The sequence below is a fragment of the Crocodylus porosus genome, unplaced genomic scaffold (assembly GCF_001723895.1).
Source record: "Crocodylus porosus isolate Cpor-Errol unplaced genomic scaffold, CroPor_comp1, whole genome shotgun sequence".
Lineage (NCBI taxonomy): Eukaryota > Metazoa > Chordata > Crocodylia > Crocodylidae > Crocodylus > Crocodylus porosus.
Window position 1 is genome coordinate 19,415,198 of NW_017728928.1, and position 7,049 is coordinate 19,422,246.

Sequence of the window (7,049 nt, forward strand, 5' to 3'; positions counted from 1 at the left end):
TCCCCTCCCCTCCCCTCCCCCGCTGCGGGCGGGCGGAGCTCGGCTCGGGAGCGCTGCCTGCATCGGCCCGCGGGAGCTGGCGGGGCAGCGGCGAAGCAGGAGGCGGTGCCCCGGCCGGGGGCAGCGGAACCGACCCGCGCCGGGCCGGCGGCTCCCCCGTGTTGTTCCCCTGGGTGAGCTTCGTGCTGAGAGGCAGCCTAGGCTGGGAGGGGTGGGCTTCACCCACATGCCGAGCGGCCGGCCCCGGCGGGTGCGTACGCTGTAGGGGAAGGCGCCGTCTCCCCCTCCGTCAGGTTAGTTTCCTGGGCTCAGGAGGCAGGGATCTTTGCCACGTTGCCTGTCTGGAGCCCCGAGGTGCATGGTCTTTAACGCATTCATCTTCGCAGCCCTCCGTGAGACGGGGAAGAGCTCTCGCCGGCTGCATAGCTGAGGGGTGCGAGGCCCGGAGGCGGGAAGAGGCTCCTGTTGTCTCATTCCCACTGATTTCACTTGACTACCTTTGTGGATTTCAGTCCAACGCACTTGCCCAGGGTCACCCAAGGAAGAGTCAAGAACTGTGTCCAGGTATTTCAAGTACCAGGCTAGCACCTCAACCACTGGATTATGCAGCCCTGCAGGATTTCTAACAAAACAGCAGCTTTGAAATGCAGTTTTTAAAAATCAAGTTTTATACCAAATCATTAAAACATTTGTAGAGGAAAGGCTTTTTGGGACCTTTTGTTGGACCAGCTGTATAGTTGAAAGTTGTTGGACAAGCTTCTGAGCATCAGGTCCCTTAGGTCTGATATTTCTAGTTGTGCAAGTCATGGGAACAGCTTCCCTTCACTGATACGCCTAAAACATTGTTCCCAAATTACCTTGACAGCAAGGATCAGGAGTGCACTGCACTATTTCAAAGACTGCCCCTGCTCCTAGACAGATGTGCCTCAACCTTCCCAGTCACCAACACCGAACAGTTTAGAGCAGGAAGCAGGACAGTGGAGGCGATGTCAACAGCACTGTAGAAAGTGAGGGGGGATGGGAAATGCCCATCCTCTTCCCCCTGTGCTTGGGGCCCATGCTGCATAATGAGTGTTACTGCTCAGTCGTGGTATTACAGCAGTTCAGAGAGACCCCAGCTGGACTCTGGACCCCTTTGCGGGCATGTTGCAGGAAGCAGTTTCTATTCTAGAGCAAATGAATCACACAAGCTCCAAACCCAGTCCTGGTCCCTGGGGCCCTGTCTGTTCACCGTCCCTCCCAGCCCCAGATCCACCAACAACCACCCAGTTGTTTGCAACTCCTCTATGTTACCCTGGAGACCAGCAGGTAGGGTAGATGGCTTTGGAGCCGTTTAGAGCCATGCAGGACAACCTTTTTCCAGGCCTGCCACAAATTAGCCCCTTACTTTTCAAGTGTCACTCCAGTCACCGTCCCCTGCCAGCTCTGCTTTCTGCTCCCTACCTGATCTGCCATGTGCAGGGGCTGCCCATGCCATTGCTGCACGCGTGCCACAGGTTGGCCGCCACTGGACTAGCACATAGCCGAGCATCCCCTCCCCCAGTGTCATTCTCAAGTTTTCTGTAAACAGAGAGCTGGAGCCCAGCTGGTGCCTGCATTTGGGAGTCTCCAAGACTTGCCTCTGCCTGACTGTAGGTCACTGGCTCAGCCTAGGTGTCCACAGGACTCCCAGGTGCAGGGGCCAGGTTACGGCAGAAACAGCCGTGCAACTGAAAGGACCGAGTTTTATTCTGCACTTTCAGACAAAGGCATCCTTTCCATTTTGTGTCATTTCAGATACTGCATGTCACACAGGGTGAATCACACCTTGCCCATGCTTATCTCTCTCTCTCTCTCTGTGGCGGAGATGTGTTTTCCCCACACAGAGCAGAACACAAGAATCAGACCCCTAACAGATTTACTGTATCGCTGTTCTGCTCCCAGCATCCTCTGCATTGATAGTTGTGAGATATTGTGAGTAAAGAGAGCGGGGACTGGCTGTTTTCCTGGCTTAGACCTCAGCCATTTATTTATGCTGCTACTCTGAAGTACTTGTGCCCTGACCCTGTCCTGGAACCTTTTACGGCTGAAATAAGGGTCAGCTAGAAAAGATAAAGAGCAGAAAGCAAGCCTTCATGTCCTGCCTCTTTCTCACTCCCCCTCCTCCCACAGCACTGGAACAGCTTCCCAGGCCTGCATGGTCATTTTATTTTACAAGAATAGTCCGTTGAAAGTGCAGCCTTTATGTTTACAGAGACATGTTCTCCATGCATAGGTTCAGGCAGGGTAAATGTCCATTGCTCAAGGCGTCTCATGATAAATGGGGCCCTGCCCTTGTTTTCAAGCATCAGCAAGCCCTAGGTGCAGGAACATCACTGGTGCCAGCTTCTCTCCTTCACTGGTGGTTTTGTCCAGTCAATCCTTTCTCCATTGCTTCCCCAGCACGCTCCTGCCCTGGCGTCTAAGCCATACATAACCTATTAAGCCAAGGGCATAGGAGGATCGTGCTGCAAAATCCCAGATTCAAACCCATTGCCAGCGGCTTGTTGCCAGGCACTGTGTTACCCAGCCATTGGGATGACAAGATCTAGTACAGACCACTGATTTTTGCAGCACACAGACAGGTGCCTCCCCTTCATCTAGCCAGCCCCCTCACTCTGCCCTGACAGTTTTCTGCACCTGTGAAATCCCCAGGCAGTACCAGTAGACTTTGATGCCAGCTTTCATGATGAATTGCCCTGCTCCAGCATGTCCCTAGGCTCCACCTGCAGTAGACAGGCAGTGCCAGCTCCTCACCTGCTTCACACATCTGCCTTTGCTACCAGCAAAAAAAGCCAAATAAATACATTTAGAGAAGTTTGCCTCAAAAACAACCACCAAGATGTCTGCAAGTGAAAGGGGTAAAAAGTTCATAGCAGCTGCCGGGTGCAGCCAGCAGTGTTTGCTCTGTAAAGCATAGGTGAATGCATAGCTTGGAGGGTGCAAGGTCAGGGTCCCCCCAGGGAGTTCATTAGCAAGTGTCAGCTACAAGCTGCCAGTCAGCATCGTATCTATTCATTGGGGTCAGCGCGAAACATCTGACAGCCGACTGTGCATAGGCACGTGCATGTGAGTAGATTTGGCTGCTGGGGAAATGCAGGCATTTAATTGGTAGTGATGCTACCCCCCTCCACTGCTATACATTATAGTCCAATAACACATTGATTTACAGTAGCTGAGGGCCAAAGGACTCAGGAAAGAGTTGTAGAGAGGCCCTTCCTCTCCTGAGCATACAGGTCCAATAAGTGTCACATTTAATGACAAGCTACTGTGCAAGGAGCAAACCCTGGCTTCATGAAATTTAGAGCCATAGTTAAGTGTCAGTCTGAAGACAAGTAGAAAGCAGGCTGGATTTGCAACTTACAGATCAGCCAACCACACACACTTTTGCGAGCTGTAACTCACTTCATCAGATGATGCGAAAGGGTATGCAAAAAGCAGCCAACATACAGGCCCATTAGTGCCATACAAGCTTTTATTTTGGCTACCCCTCACTGAATCCCTACGGCAGTATGGCAGTCGTCCATATAACACATGGCCAGGTGAGAATAGACTGCATTACTACAAACACCCTTGGGCATCTGTGCCTCTCTGAAATGCCCCGCTTTAGCATGGAGAGGCATCTAACAACACAGCAGAGCCCAAAGAAAGTTACTCTGGTTGCAGTCTGCTCTGCCCCAGAATGCAACAACAGGAAGGCATGCAATGCAATTCAGTGACACCAGTGTTAGCACACATGCAGCTGGGAGCAAACAGAGGGGGAGAGGATGGGAAGGTCAGAAGTTGGAGCTACCAGCCCTTGGCAGCAGCAGAGTTCTCTGCATGGCCAAAGGCCTCTGCATAGGATGCTTGGCCAGCAGCTCCCATTGCCAGAGCAGAGCTTCTGGATAGCTCTTTTTGGCAGTTCTCCCCAATACCACATAGGAGGGGGCAGGGTATCACCATCTGGGGGTCTTCCCATCACAGCTCTGCTTCATAGGGCATAGTATAGAAAGAAGGGACCTCAGATGGACCCCTTTTTCCCTTCCACTAGCCCAGTGCCCTGCTTGTATTGCTTCCACAGCTGACTGCTGGCTGAGATCTTGTTACTCACCCACTGCAACCCACTGAGGATTTGCCTCTAAGGTGACTACACCAATTCTGTCTCCCTGTGGCTCCCCAAGGTACTGCCCTGTACCCCAAGGTACCTGTCACACCTTGCTGGAAAATAAATCTAAGATGGGAGGCTGTCCTCAGAATAGCAGAGGGAGCCTTGAGATGCTTCCTTCTGCCCCTGCTCATCATCAGCCACCTCACTCTGGCCCAGTCTTTGGGTTTTAACCCTCAAGTAGGGTCTCTCTCCCTCTCGTTAGCCCCAGCTAATTCACTTAGGCTATAGCTAGGCCCCTTCTCCAGGACCATATCAGCAGTCTTTCTGCAGGGCTCTTTCTTCCTAGCCCTTGTCAACAGTCCTCGACTAGGCCTTGTAGTCACTGCCCTCTCGTTGGCCTGTAGTCTCCCATGGCAGACTTGCCACAACTACACACAGCACCTTTTCACACACCACTTCAATGGCTTTGCAGGGCTACAACCCTGTAAAACTAATGATTATCAGCACCCTTCACTGGGCACCTCTGGTGGCCTCCGCACTCCCCTTCTAGCCGCTCCACACCTCGTGGCAAACGCAGACTCAGACCAACATAAAACCTTGCAGAGTCTCACAAAGGTCTGTTTTTCTCTTCCAAGGGTCTAGGCCAAAATACCCTCTCGAGCCCAAGAGCCACGCCTGTATAGCCCCGGGCTGGTTACGGGATCTCTGGTTCTCTCTACCAGCTACAGGGGTTTCACACTGGCTTCATCCGGATGTTGGCTGCTCTGCGGCCTGCCTTCCTGCAGGATGTCCTCTGCACTCCTGCAGCCACTTTGCTCTGCTGCTTTGGTCTCTCCAGTACCAGGGATTAGGGGTCCTCCTTACATCCACCACTGGCAGGAATGAAGTGTGTCATAGCAACTATCCTGTCCGAGTGCAAAGTGGTGTGAGATTCACACCTTGAAGTGCTGTCGTCTGTGAGACACAGGAATCCAGGGAGGCAGAGAGCTGCGCTGGAGCCTGGCCCAGATACCAGTTGCTTTGGAGTTTCCCTTGCATGTTGCCTGCAGTTCAGGAGCTTGCCAGGGACATGGAGAGATACCTCCCACCTCAGCACAAGATGGAGTCGGTGCTCAGGGCAGGCGCACACAGGGACGACATAAAGACCTTCCATGACCTTTGTCCTGACGGTACCTGCTTTGGGGCTGATGAGGTGACTCTATTCTGTCTGGAAACCAAGGCCTGCTACCATCAAGTAGGCCACATCAAATAGCTGAGAAACCCAGAATAAGTTTTTCCTGATATTTCACATATACAAAAACCTCCTTGTTTTCAAGTGCAGGGAGAGGGAATGCATCCAAAATGCTTAGCTCAGCTCGGGTTACAAGGTAGATACAACATGTGTAACCTTCCAAAGCTGGGCACTTCTCCTAATACATGACCTGCAAAGAGGCTTGGCCTGCCTTTGCTCTCTTACCATGAGCCATATTTTTGCTTTGCATTGCTTTGCCTACCCTGTTTCTTACTTACTCCTTTTCTACCGGAAAATTCTCCAGACAGCTGGAGAATCGGTAGTTTTAACAACACCAGAAGCAATAAGCAAGTGACCCTTAATTAACTGAGAGAGGAAAGGATTGTTATTCCGATTTCTTAAAGCTCTTCAGTTTTTTCATCTGTCTTGCTCCAGTGCATTTAATTTAAATATCTAAAAAAACACTTGAGAGAAAAGTTCTCTTTGTTAAAGCTCCTGCCTCCAAAATGCCTTTAATTTAGGGTTACCAGTGCACAATGGTAAGAAGCTGTGGAGACAGAGGTTGTAGTTTAGAGATGCTCCCTCTCTTAAACTACAGAGATTGGGAATTGCAGGATGGTCCCTCAGTTAAGAGCAAGTTTGTTAGAGTCGGAAAGGGTCTGCAGAAGTTACTTACTGCTGCAGGGTTAGTTTTCTGTCCTTCTCATTCATTGTATGTCTGTGTTTATTGAACCCAGTGATCACTACAGAAGTAAGCAGTCAGTAAATAAATAAATACAGCTCACTGGCCCACCTGATCAAACAGTAGGTAGTAAGGACACAGTACTTCCTTGCAGACCAGCATGCTGCTTCCCTAGGCAGAAATGAGAAGCAAACTCGGTACCTGGGTCCTTTCTAAGGCATTTCCTTGGGACACTATTGATTAAGTAATAAAAAAAATGGTCCAGTTTAACTGAATACAGTTAGCCTTGGCCAGCCATGAGAAGGGAGGTCCTCTGCAGCTTTTAAACAGCTGTTTTACCTGGTCACGGCATGCTGCACACATACTTTTTTAACTTCTTTTCCATGTCCCCCAAATAGGAGGCCATGTCCAAGGTGCTGAGCAGAGTGGGAAGCACGAGTGACACAATATGTGCCTGGCAGTCTCCCAAGCTGGTGAAACCAGCCCTGCAAAGGGGTTTGTTTCCTGTCTGTAAAGAGCCAACGTGGGGCTGGGAAATGGGAGCGAGGTAGGTACCTGTGACACACAAGTTCCCTTCCATCTCTCCATCCCGGATCGGGTGTCTCGGTTCCAGCTATTCCCTCCTCTCGCTCCTGTCAGACTGGATTGCTTTTCATGTATATTTTAGAGCCCAGGAAGAACAGTCTCACTCTCACCCTCCTTCTGTCCTTCCCAGAAATTTATGTAAGTTTCTCCTACATATTTAATCCCACCACTTACAGCCTCGCCAGATTTTTCGTGTAAAACATTTTAAACTTTTATGGAATCCGAACCATCAGCGCTAGGGGAGGCTCCGAGCACCCAGCCAGACTTTCTCGCTGTCAGTGTTGCGGAGCCAGGTGTAGTGCACTTCCCAACTCCTCTCTGCAGCTACATGTTGAATGTTGTGAGCTCTGGAGCGCCTGGCATTTCCCTGGGGAGACTGTTCTGCAGCCCAGGGGCCTGTGTCAGATTCATAGTTTCATAGTAGCTAGAGTCGGAAGGGACCT